At 46.9% G+C, this 22,954-nt stretch overlaps 1 long non-coding RNA gene across 1 annotated transcript; it reads right to left on the reverse strand.

Moving 5' to 3' along the window:
* Nucleotides 1-2,874: 2,874 nt before the first annotated feature.
* On the reverse strand, nucleotides 2,875-15,372 carry LOC122458609. Its single transcript, XR_006278680.1, has 3 exons — nucleotides 15,313-15,372; nucleotides 5,435-5,546; nucleotides 2,875-4,577 (listed from the first exon to the last, which is right to left on the reverse strand). It is a non-coding gene; the product is annotated as an uncharacterized LOC122458609 (long non-coding RNA).
* Nucleotides 15,373-22,954: the final 7,582 nt, after the last annotated feature.

Below are 22,954 nucleotides of genomic sequence, written 5' to 3' on the forward strand. Positions count from 1 at the left end.
AAAAACAGAATAGGCAAAGCTTATCTTGTGGAGCTTTGAGCACGGCTGTTTATTAGCCAGTGTGCAGTATCAATTTAATCTATGGATCCTACTTCAGACTCTAAATTAGCCTTTGAGCATTATCAGTCTTAAAAAAGAACAGTGTGAACGAACCAATGCATTCAATATGATCATATTAGTAAACCATAAAAATGCATTAACTTTTAAGGGAGAAGAACTTTGAAAGCCATTTTGCATGCAAATTTACAAGCAACTTATAAGGCATCATACGGTACATGGGAAATTTGCAAACTAAATCTGAATGTAAATTTTGTGAGCTTAATATCTGTAAAATATTTGGGTCTGTTTCCTATGTATTTATGTTACCAGGTTGAGCAATCATTTTATTGTCTCGTATACGAAAAGCAGACATTACTTCTATTTATGTAAACATTCTGTAAATCAGTTTGCATAAAGTTTGTATTAAAGATTATCATCAAACTTTGTGTATATATGTAGAGGTTTGCATGGGATTCAAATTTTACATACCATTATCTCAAGGCAATGTGAAGCATGTAGTTTATATTAAATTCTGTAATAGCACCAGGCAGGTTAAGTCAGCCTGACTTTATTTATGCTCAGGAGATGTAGTTACAGATTTTTTTTCCAGTTTTTATAGCAACAGCTGTGATCACTGGACACATTTTGCCAATGGGAGGACAAGCAGTTTCCTCTGAGACTGTAACTGTCCCCCAAAGAGGTGTGAAAGCAAGAGGCATGCATCCTCCTCCCTAAGGAAGTGGAGAGTCACATTTTTGTTATGCTCGCAACTCCAGCTCAAGGGATCAGGATCTCAAAGTGTCACTCTCAGATAGCAATGCACATACCTCTCCACTGAGCCATATGGCTGATCTAATATAACAGTTAACTTAGTGGATTTCAACACTATGGAAAAACCTAAATGAACTGGTCCACTTCCATCCTTATGATTTCCCATGTTGTTCATAGTTCAGCAATTCCTGAAGTCAGAGATGGATTACCAAAAATTTACATGAGTGATAGAGTAGCTGCTAGTAAAATCAAGATATTTATTAATCACCTGGAGAGTGTCTGTCTTTTTAATAGAAGTGCTTTCACGTGATTATTTTTCACTACAAAAGCCTGTTAAGTTAAATAAGCATTTACAATAACTCCAGACAAAATAGCAAGTATTTGGAATTTCAGCACAGAGGTTCATGTAAACAGCAGCAAGATATACACGGATTTCCAAGTGCACATATATCAAATATTTTTAGCCTATGGAAAGAGATTAGATTTTAGGGACTCTAAATATCAGCCATTGGCACCCATAGCATATGTTTAGGAATATATTTGGTACATGTCACTGGCTACTTCAACAATTACTCTCTAGAACCAGCAAATATACTACAATGCTGTGATGGAGATCTTAAAAAACAGTGTGCTCAGGACTCACTCCAGAGCCTTCAACTACCTGTATATGTCCATGTTCACGCAAAGAGGAAGTAAAGTCCATTTTTGTTAAAGAGCTCTATTCTCAGAATGGGGATCTTGAACACTCCGTATGGGGTGTCCTGCTCTTTTTGTATGGGTCTCCCTTCTTGAGACATACATTACTATTTTAGGTCCCAATATTGCAAAGATTTAAGCATACAAGTAACTTTACTCATATGAGTAATCTCATTGGCATAAGTGGAACCACTCATATGAGTAAAGTTAAAGTTTTTGCAAGAACAAACTCTTAGAAGGTAACACTGTCAACAATAGTGGTTCTATTTTTTGATAATTTACCTAGGATCCAATCCCACAGTTCTACACCCTCACAGAATGAGACTGCATAGGGGTCCACATGTGCAATCAAATTGTAGAATTGGGGCCTGAGTGGTGGGTAGCAACCACACATTTGAGAATCTATCTACAATTGCTAATAGTCCATGTCTATAGGATGAAAAGGGATAAATACAATAAATCCCCCCTGTATGGAGTTATTGAAATCCCTATAGTAGAACATTTCCCGTAAAGGGCCCCAATCATTTAAAAACAATTCTTTGCTTTAAATGAAAGACATCTGCTTGAAATGGTCTCTGAGTGTAAGGGGGGAAAAAGACAAATTTAAAAATACAATCCCACCCAACAGGAAATGGTAAGCAGCCATTAAAAAACTCCAGTGAAAGGAGGCTCTGTGTGTGTTTTGGGTTTGTTTAAAGTATATGGCATCAACCAGATTTCATACTGCAAGTTCTGTGGGTTTCTGAATGTCAAAAAGAGGGAATGGAAAAATTCAGAACTCGAGAATATCTAATATAATCTCTCTAGCAGCACTGGAAAGTGCAACCTCTTGTGAAATCCAGCATGTACTACTGTACGTATGCCATTTAAGAAAAGGGTATGGTAATCACCTACAACTAAAAAGTTAGGAAATCTAAAACTGCAGTGTTATATCCCTTCAGCAGAAGCTTTAGATATGCATGCAGTACAGGATGGATCCCATTTTCTTTATGCTATTTAGTAATGTCAAAAGCAATTCACAATATTTTCAAAGGAACCATGGAGCCAGTCCAGCTCCATTTCAGTCATTAAAAAGATTCCTGTTGCCCTCAGTGGGCGTTGGATAAGAACCTATATGAATGCAATTATAATATATCTTCTGTAGACTCACTTGGGTTTTGTGCCAGAGTTAAACAATACCAATATCCCTAACCACCACAAAATGTACTAGAACCTACTTCTTTTCATTTTATATCCAGATATTAATCTTAAATAAAGATATACAATTATTATTAACATTTTATTGGCGTTTTTTTACCTTTTAACTATTTAACATTCTTTTCCAACATTTTAAAAAAGAATAATTAATTGCAAATTATTCACTTTTCTCAGAAGTGCAAATGGTGAAATTCACCAAGCAGTCTATATATCATAGAAGGCCCCCAAAGCAGAGGCACTATGATTCATACAAGGGGAGTGGCTGTGGAACAGACTCATGATGGACTCCACATCCCCTGTGTGTAGCATAGCTAGACTTTGCAGCAGCTCCCAAGAACTAGTGCATAGGCAGGGAGTATTTTAAGGTAAATCGCAGGAGGGGCAAATCTGTACTTTTAGCTCCATGAGTATATGGGAAGCAAACCCATGGGCATAGCTGGGAAGAGGCATTGCCCCCGCCCTAACTGCTTGCCTCAGAGAGGCATTGAATTTGCCCCCCTAAACATGGTCCCGTGGCCTGACTGGAGCTGCCAGCCCCCAGAAATATAGACGTCAAACTATGCCTATGAGCAAACACCTGCATTGGGAGTGCACGTTGGTTGTATCCTGCATACCAACCCAGGGACAGCAAATGTCTCTGCATCCTCCCCTTGGGTGGAGTAGATTCCAGAAAATGCTGAATTTAATCCAAGTCAATAAACTTGTGTTACTCTTAACAGATAAAGAGCTTAGTAACTTACGTTAATATTATAACTATGAATGATTATTATCACGAAGTGTTACTTAAGAATCTAAATATTTAAAGGTATGGAAATGAGCAACTAAGAGAAGGTTGATAACCATTCCAACATGCTTCATGCATTTTCTTAAATAAATGTACATGTGTAAAATATCATATTGCACATTACAAAGAAACATCCTTAGCTAAACATCAGATCAGAAATCTCCTTATACCCACCCCACCCTACATCTTAGGCATTTTCAATATGAGTAAAAACCCTGACAAATCCCCATCCAGCATGTGGCCCACAAACCATTCTCGAGTTTACCAACTACCAGTTATTAGCCACATATATTGATTCTCTGCCTGCCATATTTAAGTATGAACAGTCCTTTACATCGTATTTAACACTGTGTATTTAGTGTATGTGATGAACACCCAGACCATCGCATCAGTTCACACAGAGATTTATATAAATATATAGACCAGAAAATCAACCCTCTCTAATCACACAAATGATCACAAAGCAGCAGATCTGATTCTGCACACTTCAGTACACACACACACACACACACACACAATCTAGAAACAAAATCTATTTATTGTACATCACAGTCTACTCTCTCTATATGAACCAGATATTTCACCTTCCCTATCAACCCTCTAACAGTGTGTCAGAGACTTCCTCTTCCTCCTCCAGATATAAACCATGGGCCTGATTCTCTACTGCTTCTGCACCTTGTGTAGTTATTTATTATTACTCCTCCAGGCCCAGTGCATTGCACAGCTCATGAACTCCACTATGTCCCTAGCTTGCCCACCTTTCTAGATAAACAAATAATATAATAAAGATACGAGTGCCAGAAGGGATGCCAGAAGGGTTTAATGAGTTTAATTACAAAGCAGTGCAATTTGTTTGCTAAAATAAATAACGAAGTATAACAGCACTTCTTTCTAGGTAGATTAACACTGGTAGGCATCAAGGAACAAGCTTCTCATCAATTATATTAAACTGAGGACCAAGAGTATGAAATTTTTTCTCCAAGAATGTGAATAGTTTCAATATCTTAAGATGTCTTCTATCCTTTTCTGAAGAAACAACTTCCGTAGACTCAGTCACTATGACATGCCAATTTCTCCAGAGAATTAAATGCTGAAAGAGAGAAGAGAAGTATGGAGCTTCAAGTCCTATTAATTCCAGCTCTCTGAAGAATCACACCAGCTGAGTTTTACAGTTTTGTGTGACTTGAAAGCAGGATATATGGATATAGATCCATATTGGGGCCTGAATATGGAACTATATTAAATGTCACTCTCATTAAAATCATATTTCCCTGCTCCTGCTCTTTGAATCAAATTTTCTTCCATCCCGCGTAGAATGTTTTTCACCACTGGAAAGCACAAAACATGCCCCATAGATAAGTACATTGGCCAGCATTTTGGAGAGATGTCTTTGAGTCTTACCCATTTTTATGTTCTTTGAAACATCAAGGGATTTTTTAGAAGTTTTATTAAATTAAAACCATGTAACCATTGTGTTGGGCTTGACAAAGTAAAATGCACAAGTAAATATAGAACTATTATAGCACAAAAGCAGCAATGATACAGAATCAGTTGTTAAATAACATCCATTTCACCTGCAAGCATTCTCCCCTGAGTAATACTTTACACTGCTACCAAAACTTTCATCTCAAAGGACCGCAGAGCATTTTACAAATTCCACCTCTGAAATTCAGCTGAACTACCTATGGGGTGATAGTCAGGTAACCAGCTGCCTCCACAGTTCTTCAGTGTACTGTAACAATGGGAAAATTTGAGCCAAAGACCCAGGGGTACACCCCTCTCTTTATGAAAAGTGCCATAGGATCTTTAGGTCAATGCAGAGCAAACAGTCCTTTATCCAGTAGACCTTGTTCACATTAACAGTGCATGGAGCTCAATTTATCTCCTTCAGAGAGTAAGAGGAGTCAACCCTGCCAGCACTTGAACCACTAGCTCCAATGATCTTACATGTTCCATAATGATACTTAGACCACAATGTTGGGATTCCCTCCGAGACATTTTCCACTTGGCTTATCCAGAAAACCTTGTCCAGTTCTGGGCAAACACTACATCCAGTTCTCTGGGATCCAAAAAAACTCTGCTTGATTCCAGATTTCATTACTCAGGTTCCTTTATTTGGGATACAGCAGAGCTATGCTGAATTGATCAGATTCAACAATAGGGGGCGGGTATAGAGCATCCCACAAACTTCTTCCCTTATATACATTTACACATTACATTCCATTTACTATACATTGCATCAAATGTTTTTGGATTGGCTTGATTATTTTGCAGGAACCAGTCCCCATGCAGCATGCTATATCCATGCTTGTCCATGACCTACAGTTTACTTCATCTCTACATTACTAACTTATATTGTCGATTGTTAGTACATGGTTTCCTAGTTGTTCTCCTTCTTATCTTAGCTGGCTCAGACATTCTGTCTTTTTAGCCTACTTATCTATTTACTTATCTGATTTAGCAAAAAAGTTCTGTTTTCAGCCTAATGATCTGTTTATCTCACTAATTCTATCCTCCAAGAAATGACGCCTCCCTCCATGTGTTAATTACTCAGGTCAGGTCAGGTCAGGCCTCAGCTATATACAAATCCACCTTTACCTAGCAATAGACACATCAAGGATACACTAGACTCTTAACATTTAATATAGAATAAATATTACAAATTATTGTAAATTCCTATTGTTATTTTGCATGCATTCAGTTATCAATTAGAAATATTGCTCAGTGTAACTGAATTCTAAATATTTCTTTCTAACAAAGCTGTATTTTTTTACATATGCTTTCATTTCACTGCTTATCATGGAAAAAGCAGATAAAATGTCAATAAATAAATGCATCTCTTCAAATTGTTTTGCAAATGAATACTGAATAGAATACTGCCACCTTTTGGTTATTATCTGGTCATAAAAACACGATTTCCTTAGAACAAATTGTTAGTAATCTTGTAAAAACATTTAGTTCTTAAAACCTTATTCTAAGTTTTTCATATTTTCATGCTAATACTATGTTTATTGTACTATTAACTTATGTTTATACAAGTATGGATAGGTTTAGCCTCAACTGCATGGTATTACATTATTAACTCATTAATAAGCAAGCTGCTTCACGAGGACTTTTGTCTCCGATAGAAAGGAAGCAGGATATAGTTTTGACATCTGTAATTGACTGGATAATTGCTTTAGGTACAGGACAGATTTTGATATTGCTTATAGATAAAAATAATAATACTTCTACAATGCCTTCCATGGGAGGCACTCCGATGCACTCTACTAATTTTAATTCACTAATCTCAGAACACCCTTCTTAGTGAATATAATTAACACTACGCAGTTGATGGGGTAATGAATTAATAGATCACTTCAGTATGTTTTAGAGTATATGTGACAGGACATAGACTTTTTTTTTCTAAAGGGGCCCTAAACCCCTGCTACATCATGACCTCGTGGTATCCTGAAGGCAGGCTACTCTGAAGCAGGCAGGTCTGGTAGTTTTTACTATTTTTATTTATTTATTTTTGCATTTGCGGGGTGGGCTAATCTCCAGCACAGGTTCAGAGTCAGCACACAGAGATTCTCCCAGTTGTGAGATAATTAGATTTCAGCTGAATTTAGTTATGCTCTGGACCTTAAAGAGGAGATTGATTCCAGCTTGTGGATGGGTTTTTTTTGTTTTGTTTTTTTCTGATCAATAGTCAGGAATATTTGGGAAGACATAACTATTCTATTGCTTGTATATTTGTTTTGTGTGTTGTGGTTTACTGATTATAAAGTTGCATGGAAGGACTTCTGCCATCTAAGTGTTACTTTGGTTAAACCAGAACTCATGAATCTGCAAAAAAATACTTCTTGTGAACTCAGCGGCTGGCTAGCTAGACCCTCTCCCTTTCCCTGTCAGAGACTCTTAAAAAAAAAAATTGTTGAATTTTTGGAGATGAGGGGAATGAAGGGAACCCGAGTTCATATAATTTAAATGAAGGAAAGGCCTTGCAAAACTCTCTGCAAAATCCTAAATTCTGATATTGCAGTTAAGTAAAATAAGTTTTGCATCAGGAAATATTTTTATCAAAGATTGCTTTTTAAAGAGGTGATAACAAAACTACGTGTTTAAAAAACAAAAACCCCAACACTTTTTGTTAATGCAAAGGCAGAACAGAGAGTTCTCATGTAAAGTTCCCACATCAGCCTTTTGTCCCAATCTTGTAAACAGTCTGTGGAAGATCTATTAAATTGAACAAGAGTTCCAGGCAAGGGGAACTTGCTAGATTGGGCCCTTGGCTTTCACCTATATGTATGACAATTTGAAAAGGGCAAACCTATGTTAGTGTGTATAACAACAAGCAGTTAATTTCATTTCAAAGAAGAACAAATTGAAAGACTGGGATACACATATTTACCACTAATGGAGTGATGCCCATGTTAATCTGAGTATCATTAAGGGTTCTGCAGTGTTTTGAATATTAGACCTTTGTTTAACGTGTTTTATAAGAGGCCACACTAATTCTCTTGAATGAAACTTTGCATAAATTCAGCATAAATTAGATAAACAATTTCAGACTGTTTAGACACTCTTCTCCATCTGTTCAATTCAAAACTTTGTTTTACTTTAAAAATGGAACACAGAGCTCCGAATATGATCTAATTATTCATATCTTGGAAATAAAAGTTTAAGCAGCTGATATATTTAACTTTGACAAATAGTTTTCACTGACGCTACAAATTTGCCAGTAGAGTTAGAATGACAAATTACTCTCACAATGGGACTTATTTGACTCCTAGAATATTGTTATAGCATCACCCTTCAGGAAACACTAGTTCAGATTATATCAGCACTTCTATTTTTCAGAGTTTTATAACTCAACTGTACAAAAAAATTCACTGCAGGCTAAAACATGACATGTAACATCTCAGACCGCAGGTGACTTCAGTGATTTTATAAAATAGAACATGCTAGTTTACAATGGTTTGATGCCTCTGTGTAACTCTCACAACTTCTGTTTCATGAATACATCATTTTAAATGATTAGTTTCATGTTGTTTTGAACATTTTTAATATTAGTTAATATTAATTAATTACATTTTTAAAATATTTTTAATTGGGGGAGAAAGAAAATGGGAGAGTGATTTTTGATGAAAAATGTATAAGGACTTTTAGCATGTGGATTTAGTTCTCTTTTGCAGGAACTGCAGTGATACCACAGACCATAATGCCATCGGTTGAGTTAATGCTCAGACCCAAATCCTCATTTTGGATCTGATCCAAAAGCTACTGAAGTCAGTGGGAGTCTTTCCATTGACTTCAGTAGGCTTTGGATGAAGCTTCCTATGAGCGAATCTTGAATAAAGAGTTTTGCCTACAAGAATAAGAGAACCAGCCATTCTGCTATGACAAGGGCTATCTGGGTTTGGAAGAACAAAATTGGTGTCTCATTGAAATTGGAGTTTTATTTTATTCAAGTGGATGAAAAAGTAAAGTATCCCATCTAAGAGAGTTGACCTTGTATTTAGCTGTGACACTTTGAGTACGTTTCCCAGATCTGAGGAAGAGCTCTGTGTAGCTCGAAAGCTTATCTCTCTCACCATCAGAAGAGGGTGCAAAAAAAAGATATTACCTCACCCACCTTGTCTCTCTAATTGTGAGGAGGGACATTCAGTTTTCCATTTTCCTTTCTAACAGTCCCTTTATAAAGTGATTTATATTTATTAACAACTTGACCCCGACAATCTATGTGCTTCTCATTAAAACTATATAAGATCTCCAGGCTACTTTTCCTTTTAATGATTTACTTATACATTTAAGTAGACTGCTAGGTTTTTTGCTCTGGCTTTTGAGGGACTATTATGACAAAGCAGCATGGACCTGAGGATGGCAAGTGTAGGACTCTTACTTGTTGTTTGGGAGGATATTCAGATCCTTGTACCTGCTCTTGAGAAGAGCATACCTCTAGTTCATATATCTGGGCTCTATTAGTCATAGCAAGATGAATGCAAGGCAGTTGTAATCAATCCTTGGAATAGCATGGGCTTAGTATATCAAGGGCCTTACAGGTCGGTACCACAAACGTGAAGTTGCTGCAGCAGGCATGGGGGAGCCATTGCAGGCTGCAGAACACCAACTTAGAATGCACTAATTCAAGCTGGAGGTGCTGAATGCACAGTACTGTTGCCAAGTCATTGTCCACCAGGAACAGAGTGAGTCATCATGCAAATTAAAGCAACAACAACTCCATTCTTATATAACTTTTTGTCTGTAGATCTCAAATGATTTTCCTAAGGATAGTATCATTAGTCCCATTTTATGGATGTGGAAACTGAGGTAGAAAGTTGATGTAACTTGCTCAGAATAACACAGCAGGAATAGAAGCCAAGGTCTCCTGACTCCAATCTAGTGCCCTAGATTTAGTGACTTCTGTTTATTTGAGGGAACAGAGTCAAAACTATCCAGGATTTTAACTAATGGAAGGCAGAGTTGAATGGTAGAGTTTGCCAGTTTCAGGAAGCATTTCTCTTTTCTAACTAGTATCACTTCACTTGTTTCAGAGTTCATTTTGAAGCAGCTGTTCTTTATCTTGGCTGCATTTTGATAAGGAGACAGTTTATGCTGGAAGGAAATACATAGAGCTGTATGTTGTCAGTGTATTCCTGGAATCACAGGCAGCGTTGTCTCACAATATTGCCTAATGGTCATACACAAATGTGAAATAAGTCATACAAAGATGACTAAGAGGGAAGAGGTGAGGAGAATCTGAGTGAGAAACAATACGAGGGATAGGCACAAGAGACCCAAAGAGGTAAGAAAGAAAAAGAAGAAGAGGGAGAATACAGATAAAAGAGGAGCAAGAAGTAAGATAGGACTTGGAACTAACCAAGGTGGAGGTAGATAAGTAAAGGAATCCCCTACGGGAAATAGGATCAAGTATTACACAAAACATGGGGAAAATAATGTGGGAGGGAGCGGGGGAAAATTAGCAGTGGGCAGAGACAGTGACCCACTTGAAAATTTGAAAATATGGTCAAGATGCATGTGAACAAAATGAGGGCTATGGACCTCGCAACCCAACATGCCCCAGGACCATTGCTGCAGCTTAGGAGTACAGCAGGAGATGCTATGCACCCCACTCCACTCCACTGTGACTCCATTAGAGCTCTGTCACGCACAGAACTTTTGGGCTTAACCTAGTCATCCACATTCCTCATCCACAGAAATCTGAGTTTCAAATCCCAAAGTGGAAACTATTAGACAAGAATTAGTTATAGAAAATGTGCATTATGTTAGTATTTTCCTGTTTTAATAAAGGGATGTGGGAAGAAAGACATTAATAGGTTCTACTTGCCCTTCAACATAACAAGCAGGAACAATATTTTACTATGAGTTGGAGATGATAGTCCCTAATTTGATTGTGTGATGATAATCACAGGATGCTGCTTAATCACAAAAGGTTTAATTTTAACACTGTTAGCAGTAAGATAAATAATAAACAGATCATGTCAGTGGAATGCAATATTTAAAACAGAAAAAAAATGGCCCCCCACTTCTTGAGAGGAATTGGGAGGAAAGCAACAAATCAAAAATAACCACCCAGGGCAAGATGTATATTTGTTGGTTTTCTTCAGTTAGAAGATTTTTTTTTTCTTATGACAGGTTCTAATTAAATGACAAAGTTGGTGGAGGAAACTAACAGGTGCTAAATATGCAGCTACTGAAAAACTGCACTCCAGAAGTGAGGCAGGACAAGGGTAAATTCATTGTCTTTTTAGTTCTGGATATCTGGATTCAAATCTGGTCTGATGACACAAAGGACAATAAATTTGATCTTTAACAGGTGAGGTGCCTCACAATAGGGTAGGGTCCACTCATCAATCTACAAGTCCTTCTGCCTAACAAAATTCCCCAGTCAGTTCAAAATGGTTTCAGTGAGTCTGGTTTCTAAATGAATTAATCTGAAAAGCATGGCTGTGCAACCAATGTTTAAATCTGTTGCAAAAGAGGGTTTTTCCAAATAACATTTTCCACAACAGAGGAGCTGGCACCTAATGTCAGCCAGGCCTATGCCTCCTGATGTGCAGAAAGAATAGTAAATATGGCAGGCGACCAGCTTGGTTTAACAGTGAAATCTTCGGTGAGCTTAAACTCAAAAAGGAAGCTTACAATAAGCGGAAATTTGGACAGATGACTAGGAAGGAATATAAAAATATTGCTAGAGCATGCCGGGGTATAATCAGGAAGATCAAGGCACAATTGGAGTTGCAGCTAGCAAAGGATAACAAGAAGGGTTTCTACAGGTATGTTTGCAACAAGAAGGTGGTCAGGGACCCTTACAGAATGGGGGAGGCAACACAGAAACAGATGATGTGGAAAAAGCTGAAGTACTCAATGGTTTTTTTTGCCTCGGTCTTCACAGATAAGGTCAGCTCCCAGACTGCTGCACTGGGCAACACAGTATGGGGAGAAGGTGAGTAGCCCTCAGTGGTGAAAGAACAGGTTAAGGACTATTTAGAAAAACTGGACATGTACAAGTCCATGGGTGCAGATCTAATGCATCCAAGGGTGATGAAGGAGTTGGCTGATGTCATTGCAGAGCCATTGGCCATTATCTTTGAAAATTCGTGGCGATGAGGGGAGGTCCCAGATGACTGGAAAAAGGAAAATATAGTGCCCATATTTAAAAGGAAGGAATATAAAAATATTGCTAGAGCATGCAGGGGTATAATCAGGAAGGCCAAGGCACAATTGGAGTTGCAGCTAGCAAAGGATAACAAGAAGGGTTTCTACAGGTATGTTTGCAACAAGAAGGTGGTCAGGGACCCTTACAGAATGGGGGAGGCAACACAGAAACAGATGATGTGGAAAAAACTGAAGTACTCAATGTGAGATCCTGTACATGTCCAGTTTTTCTAAATAGTCCTTAACCTGTTCTTTTACCACTGAGGGCTACTCACCTTCTCCCCATACTGTGTTGCCCAGTGCAGCAGTCTGGGAGCTGACCCCTCATCGCCACGAATTTTCAAAGATAATGGCCAATGGCTCTGCAATGACATCAGCCAACTCCTTCATCACCCTTGGATGCATTAGATCTGCACCCATGGACTTGTACATGTCCAGTTTTTCTAAATAGTCCTTAACCTGTTCTTTCACCACTGAGGGCTACTCACCTTCTCCCCATACTGTGTTGCCCAGTGCAGCAGTCTGGGAGCTGACCTTATCTGTGAAGACCGAGGGAAAAAAAACATTGAGTACTTCAGCTTTTTCCACATCATCTGTTTACCTGGGTAACTACAGACCGGTCAGCTTCACTTCAGTGCCTGGCAAAATCATGGAGCAGGTCCTCAAGGAATCCATTTTGAAGCACTTGGAGAAGAGGAAGGTGATCAGGAACAGTCAACATGGATTCATCAAGGGCAAGTCATGCCTGACCAACCTGATTGCCTTCTATGATGAGATAACTGACTCTGTGGCTTCTGAGCAAAGTGGTGGATGTGATATATCTTGACTTTAGCAAAGCTTTTAATACTGTCTCCCACAGTATTCTTGCAAGCAAGTTAAAGAAGCATGGATTGGATGAATGAACTAAAAGGTGGATAGAAAGCTGGCTCGATTGTCAGGCTCAACAGGTACTGATCAATGGCTCGATGTCTAGTTGGCAGCTGGTATCAAGTGGAGTGCCCCAGGGGTCGGTCCTGGGGCCGGTTTTAGTCAACATCTTTATCAATGATCTGAATGATGGGATTAATTACACCCTCAGCAAGATTGCAGATGACACTAAATTCAGGGGAGAGGTAGATACGCTGGAGGTAGGGATAGGGTCCAGAAAGACCTAGACAAATTGGAGGATTGGGCCAAAAGAAATCTGATGAGGTTCAACAAGGACAAGTGCAGAGTCCCGCACTTAGGAAGGAAGAATCCCATGCACCGCTACAAGCTGGGGACCGACTGGCTAAGCAGCAGTTCCGCAGAAAAGGACCTGGGGATTACAGTGGACGAGAAGCTGCATATGAGTCAGCAGTGTGCCCCTGTTGCCAAGAAGGTCAACGGCATATTGGGCTGTATGAGTAGGAGCATTGCCAGCAGATTGAGGGAAATGATTATTCCCCTCTATTCGGCGCTGGTGAGGCCACACCTGGAGTATTGCATCCAGTTTTGGTCCCCCCACTACAAAAGGGATGTGGATAAATTGGAAAGAGTCCAGCAGAGGGCAATGAAAATGATTAGGGGGCTGGGGCACATGACGTATGAGGAGAGGCTGAGGGAACTGGGTTATTTAGTCTGAAGAAGAGTAAGGGGGGATTTGATAGCAGCCTTCAACTACCTGAAGGGGGGTTCCAAAGAGGATGGAGCTAGGTTGTTCTCAGTGGTCGCAGATAACAGAAGCAGAAATGGTCTCAAGTTGCAGTGCGGGAGGTCTAGGTTGGATATTAGGAAACACTATTTCATTAGGAGGGTGGTGAAACACTGGAACGGATTACCTAGGGAGGTGGCAGAATCTCCATCCCGAGAGGTTTTTAAGGACCAGCTTGACAAAGCCCTGACTGGGATGATTTAGTTGGTGTTGGTCCTGCTTTGAGCAGGGGATTGGACTAGATGACCTCCTGAGGTCTCTTTCAATCCTAATATTCTCTGATTCTCCTCAGAGCACAGGCCTCTTATAATGTGCTTGGGAACTACTTCATTCACCACAGCTGGCCAAACCCTGATGCCCTGACAATTTCTGCACTTAGAGTATGCTGCTGTAATCTTTCCACGTTTAAGTCAAATTCAAATGGTTTTCAAACATGTTTTAAAGCCCAACGCAGAATGTTGTAAGATGCTGTTACCCTCTTTCTGCCAGCATGCCCACGCCCAGCCAGGTTCTTTATGTCTCTTCATATGGGCTAGTCCCCCAAGAAACATTAATCCACATCATAAAACCCACCATGCAGTTCAAACAACAGGCAATTTCTTCACCAAAAGGCACCAGGAATGTTAAGAGCAAAAGTTATATGGGTCAGGATTGAAGTACTTTGGCAGAGCTGTGTCTGGATCCTTGGTTTGGTCATATTATGTTGAAATTTTAACAGCTGGTAGAATTATAGAATTCTTCGTGTGAACACAACTTCAGTCTATTGTGTGCTTTTATACAAAGCATCCTTGCTTGAAAAGCTTTTTGGAAATGTCAAACTGTCTCAGGCATTAAAAGAAATTAAATTCAACAGCTAAATGTCCCATTCTGTATTCTTCTTCACAAATCAAATTATGAAAAATTTTAAAAAACCTACTGAGATCCAAAAATGGTATGGCCACTGTGCAAAGTTTAGGGGTCTCTTGTAGATATAGACAAATTAGTTTTCACTGTTTATTACTGTCTGAAAATTATACCCACAGGGGAAAATATATATATATATAGAAAGAGAGAGAGAGAGAGAGAGAGTGGCAGAGCTCCGACCTTATCCCCATGGGTCTCATGCTTCCAGGCAGTTTATGCTAGCCTCAGAGGCTCACTGCGACCCTCAACATAGCCCTTCTCTCTCTAGGGCCAGGGTTACAATCTACTGCGCCCCTTTCATCATAAGCCACCAAGGAAGTTGGTGAGAGAACTTCCACAGCCTCTATTGTCCCTAGGAGCTTATTCCATAATAATTTATCCTCCTGTCCTGACAGGGGCCTATCTTTCCCTCCCAGGAGATGTTTCTGTAGTGGTGGCTTGGGGGGGGGGGGAACCCAGTCCCACCCTCTACTCCAGATTCTGGCCCCAGGGACCCTAATAGCAGCAGCTGTTGGCAGCCAACCTTTCACTGCCAGAGTTGCTACATTTCCCTGGGCCGCTTCCCCGCTTCTCTCTTCTTCACCCTTACCTTAGGGCTCCCCTACCAATGGCTTGAGAGTGTTTTCATTACTCAAACCTCCAACCACACTTCCTCTCCTCAGCCTGAGGGGAGCGAGCCCTTTTATAGTATGAGAAGGGCCTTAATTAGAGTCAGATGTTCACATTAACTTAATGGCCTCACCTGACTCTTTGCAGGTTAATTGGAGTCAGGTGTTCTCATTAACCTGGAGCAGCCCCTGCTCTGATCAGTCAGGGAACAGAAACCTGTTCATCCAATGACCAATAGAGCAGCTTCTGACTCCTCTACTGAACCCAACTGGCCTGGAGAAAGGAGGGAGATTCCTGCTACTGGGCCTTGGGCTCTTGCTACTGCTGCCGCCACTGCTCCAGCTACTTCCCTGGCTGGACACCACCCACCCCCTTCTCTGCTACCTGGTTGCTGGCTAGCTGCTGACCCCCCGCACCCTCGGGTGCTGCTGCTGCTGCTCCAACTGCAGCTGCTGGGGGACTGCTGGTCCGCTCCCTGGAGGGGAGGAGTGAGGGACCCTTACCCCAGCAGTCGCTACTACTGCTGTGGTCACCACCACCACCACCACCTGTGAGGGGTCCTTTCTGCCGGGCTGGCCACCGGGTAGCTGCTGCTGCCTTTGCTGTCTGGGAGCTGCTGGACCCCGAAGGAGGAAGGGACGAAGCCGTCTGCTGCTGGGGGAGCGCACAGGGACTCTGCAGACCACTGTGGAGGGGGCCTTCAGGCTGAGTAACTTTTGAACTGTGCTCTTGTGGTGGGGGTTTTGACTGTGTTCGTGGGGACACCTGGGGTGTGGCGTGGAGCCTGCCCCCCAGTCTATTCGTGTGTCCCTCCCCAACCCCCACCACTCCCAGTGGACACTTACCATGTGCCTCTGGGACTCCGGTGCTTCCTAGGCCTGCCGCGCCCTTTCACCACCTTTTGGGCCTGAAGCAGCAGCCAGCCTGCACTGACTCTTTGCAAGCGCACGTGGGTGCATGTGCCCCACCTCCCTGGATTGGACCCCTTTAGCGAGCCTCCAGCTTTGTTCCTTGCTACCTGCTCCATTTGCCCCTTGCAGCCTTGCCCACCCCCCCTTTACCCCAGTACCTTGCTAGCTTCAGTTTGTTTGCCTGCCCTGCCCTTTTCCCTCTGCAGCTTTTGTTTGTTTGCCCTGCCCCGGTCTCTGAAGTTAGCTCCTTGGTTCCCTGTCCTGCCTCCAGCCTGGTTCTCCCCACGGGGTACCCCTTTCCCTGATTGGCCCCTTACTCAGTGCGCCCATGCCCCCACCCATGTGCTTGTGCTCTTCCCGTTTGAGTTTGCCCCATCTCACTGCACTCCGCTACTGTTGTTGTGACCTCCCTCCCCTAGTGCAGCTAGAGGAGCCGGATTTTTATCTTGAGTCGGTGACTGTCCCCTACAAGCCCTTGATAACCCCCCTGTCCAGCCCACCCTTCTTGGCACCCTCCTCCCCTGCCTGTAGCCTAGCGGGGAGGAGTGATCGACCTGCCTCCCCTTTCCCCTCCTCTCTCTGGTGTTTTCCCCTCCCTCCCTGTTTATTATGGCAGGGAACACAACGGGTGGAGCCCCTCCAGCAGCCCCAGATACCCCTGCCCCACCGTCACCCCCCCCAAGCCTCAATTGCCACTGCCAAACCACCTGCCACCGGCCCCGCCTGCGCGGGAAGGGCCAGGGGGAGAAGGGGAGGGTCCCACCAAAAAGACCAGGCCCTCCGTGGCAGGGACTGCCCCCACTGCCATGGCCCCGCTACCGGCTGTGGCGTCCCTACCCACTGCTCCCTCCACCAACTCTGTGGGTGTCCCTCCCCCGGCCCCCAGGGCGTACACCCAGGTGGTGGCAGCCCCCCCCCGCCTGCCGCTATGTCATCTCTCCTGCCCACTGCCTCCGCTACCAGCTATAGCGGCCAGGGCCCCTTTACCACCATGACCAGGAAGCACGGCATCCGTTGCCTCCTGGTGCCCGCCTCGCCCCACGTGGAGACCTACGTGCGGGCGTTGGCGAGGGTGATGGGGCCCACGGCCATTGTGGCAGCCTCCAAAATGTACGGGAAGATTGTCTTCTTCCTAGCATCGGAGGTCGCTGCCCAGGAGGAGGTGGAGAAGGGCCTGGCAGTGGGGGTCATGTTCGTTCCCCTGGAGCCGCTGGACAACCTGGGTGTCCGCCTCGTCCTGACCTCAGTTCCTCCTTTCCTTCCCAATGCCACCCTCTTATCTGCCCTTTCGACCCTGGGGAAGCCCATTTCCGTCCTGAGCTCTCTCTCACTCAGCTGCAAGGACCCCGCCCTTCGTCACGTCCTCCCTTTCCGCCAGCAAGTGCAGCTCCAATTGCCGCCGCTGGCGCGTGATGGAGAGGCGCTTGCGGGGTCCTTTTTGGTCCCCTACCAGGGGGCCCATGACTGGGTGCATTATTCTATGGGGGAGGCCCAGGGCTACTTCTGCCAGGCGATGGGGCACATCCAGAGGGACTGCCCCTTGGCCCAGCAAGGAGGGGCATCCAGGACCCCCAAGCTCTGTCGGGGCGCTGGCCCCGTCATCACCAGCGCCCCTGGTAGCCCGTGACCGGAGCCGCTCCTCCTCCTGCTTGGGCTCAAGAGGCGCTCCCCCCAGCACACCCAGATGAGGGGGAGAGCCCCGCCTCTGCTTCCTGCAATCCAGCGGGGCCCCTAAAGGAGGGTGCGGCAGGGATACCACCAAACATGGGAGAGGGCCCACCCCAGGGGGACTCTTCCCTCCCTCATGCCACCTCACCGCTGCCTCCCACAGTCCCTGAGCCATTGCCTCTGCCCCCCGACCCGACCTCTGTTAGCCGGCCCCCTGATGATGCCATGGAGAGCTGGGCCCTAGTCCAGGGGAAGCAGGGCAAGGAGAAGGCTCGAGCTCCGCTCCCTTCCACTGATGCGGAAGCCCCCCGGAAGACCAGAAAAGGGGGCACCGATGCTGAGCCCGCAGGCGCGTTCCATCCCCCGGTACTGGCTGGGGAAGACATGGCAGCACGGGAGGGCACCGTCCCTTCATTGGAATCCCTTCCCTCCAAGGCCCCCGATGGAGCCCCTCCTTCCCTGTTACCAACTGGAGCCCCTGTGAGCCCCGAGTTGAGCGTCCCTTCGGGCATTGGCAGGGAGACCTCCGGGGTGGTAGAAGGAGAGCTCCCTTCCATCTACGAGGAGACCAAGGCCCTGGGTCTGACCCCGGTCACCCAGGGGGAGGACAATCCTCTGCCAGCGGGCCTCGATCTGAGTGACCTCGCCCCAGCCCCCCCTTCTCCATGCTCCCTTCCCCTAACCACTTCTTCTGCTCCCGCCTCCGAGGGTTCCCTGGGCTCCTCCATCTGCCCGGCTACGGGTGGCACCCTGCTGTCGGCCGCCGAACCCATTGAGGCAATGGCCTGTGCCGTGCGGCTGGGACCCGAGCCCCATGGGCTGTCCCTTGTGGGCTTGGGGCAACCGACCTCTTTCCCGGGCGGGGACCCCACTGAAGATGCCGTGGCTATTACGCCGGCTGTGGTGCCAGAGCCCAGTATCATGGAGGGCCCCCTTCCCACCCCTCCAGTCCCTTGAGCTCAATCGAGGGGGGCCATTTTCCAGCTGCCTGGCTACTGGGGCCCAGGATCCTGCCTTCGCCCCTCTCCCTGACTCTGCTTTCAACCCCTGCCCTGCTCCTACTCTGGATCCCTGCCCTGCCCCTGATGTCAACCCCGTCCCTGACCCCTCCACCTCCCATGATATCATTGCCGCCCCTGGGGCAGTCATCTCCTCTCTGAGGATAGCCCCCAGAGAGCGGCCTCTGTATTTCCCAGTCCTGACTCACCAGGGGCTGCTATCTTCCCTCCACCGCCCCCAATTGAGCCAGGGTTTGAGGGGGGCCACGTGGTGCCAGCCCATCAGGCATCACGTCGGGGGTCTGCCCCTTGTCTGCCCGTTTGGTGGCCACGGGGCTGTGTTGGTGGTCCCTCCGGAGGAAAGCCGGGGGTAGTGACCCTGGCCCCCCATATGCTGCGAGAGGAGCTGCAGGAGTTCCTCGAGGACATCCATGGCTCCCGTAACAAGGTGCAGCTTGCTCTCCAGCAATGGGGGGACTTCCATCAAATCCTCCGGGCCGTGAGGGCCCTCATGGGGGAGGATAAAAGGACTGGGAAGCAGGGTGCCACAGCCTACCAGCGGGTCCGCCTCTTCCGTGACTCCTTACTCACCTATGGGGTAGGTCATGGACTGTTGTGCGGTCCGTCAGGAGACGCGAGCGTCCCTGCTGGCGAGGATCCCCCCCCCACAGCCCTCCTCATGGCACCTCTTAGAATTGCAACATTGAACACCTCGCCAGATTGCAGGCAGCAGAGGCGGGGCTCTCCCCCTCGTCTGGGCGTGCTGGCGGGGAGTGCCTCTTGGGCCCGAGCAGGAGGAGGGGCGGCTCCAATCATGTAGGATGGGTCTTCACAGGTGCCAGGTGCTCTCCTTCCTTCGGGAGGGGGGGTACTCTGTGGTTTTTCTGCAGGAGACCCATATGGTACTGACTGCCGAAGACAACTGGCGGCTGGATTGGGGGGACAGGGTCTACTTTAGCCATCTCACAGTTCGTACAGACTGGCGACCCTGTTTTCCCCCGACCTGCGGCACGAGGTGCTGGGGGTTGCCGAGGCTTTGCCGTGCCACCTGCTGCACCTTCGGGTCCATATTGAGGGGCTCGTGCACAATCTTGTCAATGTCTATGCCCCGACATCGGGCTCGGGGCGGCTGCATTTCATTCAGCAGGTGTCCGCCTTCCTCGGCACCTTGGATCCTTGCAAGTGCCTGGTCCTGGGCGGGGACTTTAATACTACCCTTGAGGGGCAGGACTGCTCGGGGACCAAGCTGTGCCCGGCTGCCATGGATGTCCTCCGGGAGATAGTCGACATCACTCCCTGGTGGACATCTGGCGTGACCACCACCCGGACAACCTCTCAACATTCACCTTTGTCCGGGTGGAGGCCCATCGGTCGTGCCACTCCCAGTTGGACCGCATCTACTTATCACGTTTCCACCTTTCATGGGCCCACTCCTCCAGCATCTGGCCGGCCCCATTCTCCGATCACCATTTAGCCACTGTGACAGTCTCTCTCTGCGCAGACAGGCTGGGGCCAGCCTATTGGCATTTTAACAACAGCTTGTTGGAGGATGTGGGCTTTGTGGCATCCTTCCGGGAGTTCTGGCTGGCCTAGCGAGGGCAGCGGCGTGCCTTTCCCTTGGCGCGGCAGTGGTGGGACCTGGGGAAGGTGCGCACCCGGCTCTTTTGCCGTGACTACACCCGGGGCACCAGCCGACGGAGGGATGCGGCGATAGGGCAGTTGGAACGGGAGGTCTTAGAGCTGGAGAAACATCTGGCCGCCATCCCTGAGGATCCATCCCTCTGCGGGGCATGCCGGGAGAAGCGGAAGGAGCTCCAGGCCCTCGAGGACAATCAGGCCCGGGGTGCCTTTGTTTGATCCCGCATCCGCCTCCTTCGGGAGATGGATCGCGGCTCCCGCTTCTTCTACGCCCTGGAAAAAAAGAGGGGGGGGCTAAGAAGCACGTCACCTGCCTCCTCACGGAGGATGGCACCACCATCACGGATCTGGCAGAGATGTGCGGGAGGGCCAGGGCCTTCTATGCACGCCTTTTCTCCCTAGATCTGACTGATCCTAACACTTGCAGAGTGCTCTGGGACGAACTCCCGATGGTCAGCACGGGTGACCAAGACCGGCTAGAGCTGCCTCACACTCTGGCCGAGTTCTGGAAGCCCTCCGCCGCATGCCCACTAATAAATCTCCGGGCATGGACGGGCTGACCGTGGAGTTCTACCGCGTGTTCTGGGACGTCCTCGGCCCAGACCTAGTCACTGTCTGGGCCGAGTCTTTGCAAAGCAGGGTCGTCCAGGTGAGCCGTGCTCGCCTTATTGCCAAAGAAGGCGGGCCTCCACGATTTACAGAATTGGTGTCCCATCTCGCTCCTCAGCACGGACTACAAGGTCGTAGCGAAAGCCATCTCGCTGCAGCTAGGGTCCGTGCTGGCGGACATGATCCACCCAGACTAGACCTGCACCATCTTCGACAACCTGTATCTGGTCTGGGACCTCTTGGAACTTGGATGTAGGGACAGTTTGTCGTTTGTCTCCCTGTCCCTGGATCGGGAGAAGACGTTCGACAGGGTGGATCACGGGTATCTCCTGAGCACTCTGCAAGCGTTTGGCTTTGGACCCCAGTTTGTATGCTGTATGCCTCTGCAGAATGTCTGGTCAGGCTCAACTGGACCCTGACCGAACTGGTCATCTTCGGGCGAGGAGTATGGCGGGGTGCCCCCTCTTGGGCCAGCTGTACACTCTGGTGATCGAGCCCTTCCTCCGTCTCTTCCGCAGGAGGTTGATGAGATTGGCGCTGCGGGAGCTGGAGCTGCGGCTGGTCCTGTCGGCGTATGCCGACGATGTGCTCCTCATGGTCTAGGACCCAGGCAACTTGGCACGGGTGGAGGCTTGCCAGGCCATCTCTTCGGCAGCCTCCTCCGCCCGGGTCAACTGGGTCAAGAGCTCTGGCTTGGTGGTAGGGGACTAGTGGCAGGCGAGCTCCCTCCCACCCATGCTTCAGGCCATCCGGTGGAGCGTGGGTCCGTAGCTCTATCTCGGCGTTTACCTTCCTGCCACGCATCCGTCTCCACTGTAGAACTGGCTTGGTTTAGAGGGCAGGGTGGTAGAGCGGCTCCGGAGATGGATAGGACTACTCCGGTGTCTCTCCCTTTGAGAGAGGGCTCTGGTGCTTAATCAACTAGTCCTGTCCATGCTCTGGTACCGGCTCAACACCCTGGTCCCGGCCCTGGATTTCCTGGCCAACCTCCGGACATTGATTCTGGTCAGGACTGCACTGGGTCTCTGCAGGGGTCCTCCATCTACCCCTGGAGGAGGGAGGGCAGGGCCTGAAGTGTCTCCACACTCAGGTCTGTGTCTTCCGCCTCCAGGCCCTGCAGAGGCTCCTTTATGGTGCAGGTAGTCCGGCGTGGAGCGTATTGGCGCACGCCTTCCTGCACTGCCTCCGGGGGCTCTGATATGACCGGCAGCTCCTTCATCTCCATCTGAGAGGTCTTCCACGAGACCTCTCCGAGCTGCCGGTCTTCTACCAGGACCTCCTCCGGACCTGGAAACTGTTCACAGTGACCAGATCCGTGGCGGCCTCCATGGGGAAGATCTCCTCGCGGAGCCCCTGCTACACAACCCCCAGCTCCGTGTGCAGGTGACAGTCTCCCGCGGTGCACCAGAGGTTGGTCCTGGCAGAAGTCACCAGAGTCGGAGACCTCCTGGACTACGACCGGGGAGACTGGCTGGATCCCCTGACGCTCGCTCAGTGCATGGGGCTCTCCAGACCTCATACTCCCCTGCGCACACTTCAGGTGAGGGCTACTTTGCCGTCCACTGCTCAGGTTTACCTCGACCGGGTCCTAAGGAAGGGCGTGCCCTGCCCACTGTCCACGCCAGGCCCTCCGGACCTTTTCATCGGGCCCCTGCTCCGTGGACCTGACCGGCCCCCCTGCCCCTTCACCGTGAGCCGGCTACACAAGCTGCAGCCGGCCCATTTCCAGACCACACCAAGGAAACATCTACACACGCTCGTGCTCCACACCCTTCACGTCCTCACCCTCGCATCATGC

Source organism: Dermochelys coriacea, chromosome 2, assembly GCF_009764565.3.
Source record: "Dermochelys coriacea isolate rDerCor1 chromosome 2, rDerCor1.pri.v4, whole genome shotgun sequence".
Classification (NCBI taxonomy): Eukaryota; Metazoa; Chordata; order Testudines; family Dermochelyidae; genus Dermochelys; species Dermochelys coriacea.